Here is a 3692-nt window from a genome sequence, read left to right on the forward strand (position 1 = left end):
AAAATCTGAAATATTTTTCAAAAATTTCTATGCATGGGACCACATCTTCTCATCAAAGTCACTCTAATTAGATCTTAATTTTTTTTTTGAAAAAACCTAAGTTTATAGCAATGCACTTTCAAGCCATATATTAGTTTTTTTTAGGTACAACTCTGCATAAAATGCATATATGAGTAAAATATATAATTTAGTAAGTCCGTTAACACTTTGATTTATTTTGTTTTGATTCCTATTTTCATTTTACCGTTATTCTAAAAAAGTAAATTCGCGCGCGTGATCAGTTCATAAAAGTTAAACTTTAAAAGTCTTTTTCTCAAAATTATATCAATTTATATTTCTAATTTTTTGACAAATTACTTATTCAAGTATGTACTTAAAGAATATCTAAAAATTATTTGCATCTAGCTGCAACTTTTAATGAAATGTGATTTTTTCAGTGGCACCAATTATTAAAATTAAAGAACTTTTTGAGTTATGGCTTACAGAAACAGAAAAAAATCGTGTTGAAAAAATAAATATTATGATGGAATTTGTTTTGAAAAGATTTGGTTTTCAATTAAATAGTCAAAAACTCAAAAAGAAAATCAATTTTCTTGAAATACAATTAAAAAGAAAGTGGTTACATAGTTCGAGGATGAGAACTAAATTTATTAATAAGAATTCCGCCTGGCTTGATTTTGAGTTTAGGTACGATGACTGCAAATGTTTAGACGTAAGTACATTTTTATTTCTTGTTGCTGAAACTTGAAGTAATATCACAAAATTAGGAACCAACAACTGCTGCCTTGGAGCCTCTAAGAAGTGAAAATGAAATAAGTAATAACGCATATAATAATAAGGGCCGTCCTGTAAAATCGTATGTTGAAAGCTGTGATAGAACAAAAAGACGTAAAGTTGAAAAACTTATATCATTGAAGTCACCAGAAGAAATTACACATGCTGCAAAACGTTTAAATTATACAGATGAAATTAAACGCTTATCGATAAATAAAGCTATCGCTTTGTGTTTTGATTTAGATTTATCGGTAAGAAAATATAATATTTTGCGGTCGGTGATAAATGCTATGCATCCTGATTGCATTTTATCAAGTGGTAAAACCATAAATTTGTTAACATTTAAAGATCTTCTACAAAAAACTCAGGAAATTTATATAGTACATTACTCATGGTACAATATGCCAGCAACTTTACATAAAATACTGATTCATGGATGTGAAGTTATACAACATTTCAATATACCAATTGGCCTTCTATCCGAAGATGCAATAGAAGCAAGTCATAAAGAATTTCGAAAACACCGATTAAACCACACTAGAAAATCATCAAGAGTTTCATCGAATAAAGATCTTTTAAATCATTTATTATTAGCTTCGGAACCATATATATCTTCGCAAAGGAAACAAATGCGAAGGAAATCACATGCCTATGATGACATGGCGGAATATTTGATTGAAGAGAGCGTAGATTGCTCCGGTTCCGAATTTGATATAGAAAATATTACATTCAGTGACACCTCTGATGAAAGCGAATAAAGTAATTGAAATACGAGTATATGATATATGTATATATTATGAAAACTCATGAAACTTGTTATAAGTAATATATTATTTGAAACAACTCTTTTTTATACGCTTTATATTTGTAAGTAGTTGGTTTAGAAGAAGGAATTTTATGCTAATTTTTCAGATACTTTTTTATAAATATTATTTTTGCATTAAATTTCAGTAAAACTAAAAATGGGACCACGCCCATTTTTTAGAAATATGTTAACATTTTAAAAACATTTATTTGTCTAAAATTTCATTGAAATTGAATCCAATTTGTGCATTTTGATCATTCACTTTGTATGACATGTGGGCGTAAGAATGGGCGGATCCCGCCCATTTTTCAGAAATATTGTCATATTATAAAAACACATATTCCTGCAAAATTTCATTGAAATTGTATCCAATTTGCGCATTTTGATCATTCACTTTGTATGGCAGGTGGGCGTAAAAATAGGCGGACCATGCCCATTTTTCAGAAACTTTTTATTATCCTTAATATAAGTCTTTATGCAAAATTTCATGAAAATAGCATAACATTTACTATTTTTGTCCGCTTGTTATATGAACACGTTACACTGTGGGTCGGTTTGACGGTGCATAAAGCAGTCCACCTCCTCATCACAAAAAAAAGGCCATTGCAATAACTATTTTCACCAATATTTATAAAATTATTATCATGATAAGAGCGTAGGTTCTTAGAATCCCAACTAATTTGTATTGACATACTGAGATAAACAAACTTGCAAAACTAGTAGTTATTGCGAATCGTAATGTGGTGTAAATTATATATTTTTTTGACCAATTACTATAAATTATTGTTATTTCCGCATTGTAATCAACTATTTATTCCAAGCGTCTTTTTGTGAGAGTTTTGTAAAATATAGTTATTGTGTTGGTTATCCATTATTAATTTATTAGTATAATCTCTTCTTGCTTCGCAATCAATTTCTTCCCCTAAAACTTCTATTATAAGATTGTTGGTAAGTTATCTCATTTATTACTACACGAAGATTAAAATAAATGTACTGCTTTCCAGTGTCATTAAATGACATACTTTAAATTTCTTAACCTTCAGTACCTCAGCGAACTAGACATAAAATAGTAAATACTAACTTAAAGTGGTTTACTATTACGATTACTGATGCAGTTGGAACCAAATGCTTAAAGCTAAATGCACAGTTAATATCCTACTTGAATTACAAGTAATATTTTAAGTAAAGCATAACATTGAATGTGTCATTAGGATACCATCTAATTGCATTGAAAGCATTTTTAACTTTCACGCTTGGTGGAACCTACAGACTGGATAGCCACTGAATTATGAATTACGAGATACCATTGTAGACACTTCTAGTATGGTCAAACAATGCAAGAGTGTAGATAAAAGAATGCGTTGGACTTTAAGCTCCAATCTTTACCATTTTATTTTTTATATGAATAAAGGGATACACATATGTTGGTAATTCATTAGAGACAATTATACGATTCATTACAGCACACATAATGTATTAGATATGGCAATACGCCGTGAATACGGTTAATTGCTTTTTAAGATTTAATCTTAACAGATTAAAATTTACTCGATATTGATTTTAGCAGTTTTTTCACCGCCTTAAAAGTTATTGAATATTTCAATTATAATATTTAACAAATCTGAGTGAAAAATTTTATAAAAACCTATTTCAATCAAGGAAATCAGCTTACTGTGTTAAAGCAAATATTGATGTATGACAGCCGCTAATCAGTAAGTAAACCTATTTTATCTATAATACTTGAATACAGGTTTTAAGCTGTCGTGATGGCTTAATACCAGAGTGTTCTTAACAATCAAATCAGAATAATACACCGATTAACGCCACATTACGCATATTAACATAACTGGCATTTCTTTAGAAGCGATGTCCAAAAAAAAATTCTTTTTGTTCTATGGGTCCTAACACCCGACTCGGGGTGCAATTTCACATTGAGTGAGGTAACACTCTTCCTGTATAACTTTTGATGTCAACCATAACCTATACAGCATACCTCGAAAAAGCAAGTCTTATGTTAAAATACCACTATACGTCGAGTATTGTTATTATTTATATTCCAAAACAGTACAGAATGATGCGCAATGGATTTTAGTAGCGTTTGTTGACAAGTCTG

The sequence above is a fragment of the Teleopsis dalmanni genome, chromosome 1 (assembly GCF_002237135.1).
Source record: "Teleopsis dalmanni isolate 2A chromosome 1, ASM223713v2, whole genome shotgun sequence".
Classification (NCBI taxonomy): Eukaryota; Metazoa; Arthropoda; class Insecta; order Diptera; family Diopsidae; genus Teleopsis; species Teleopsis dalmanni.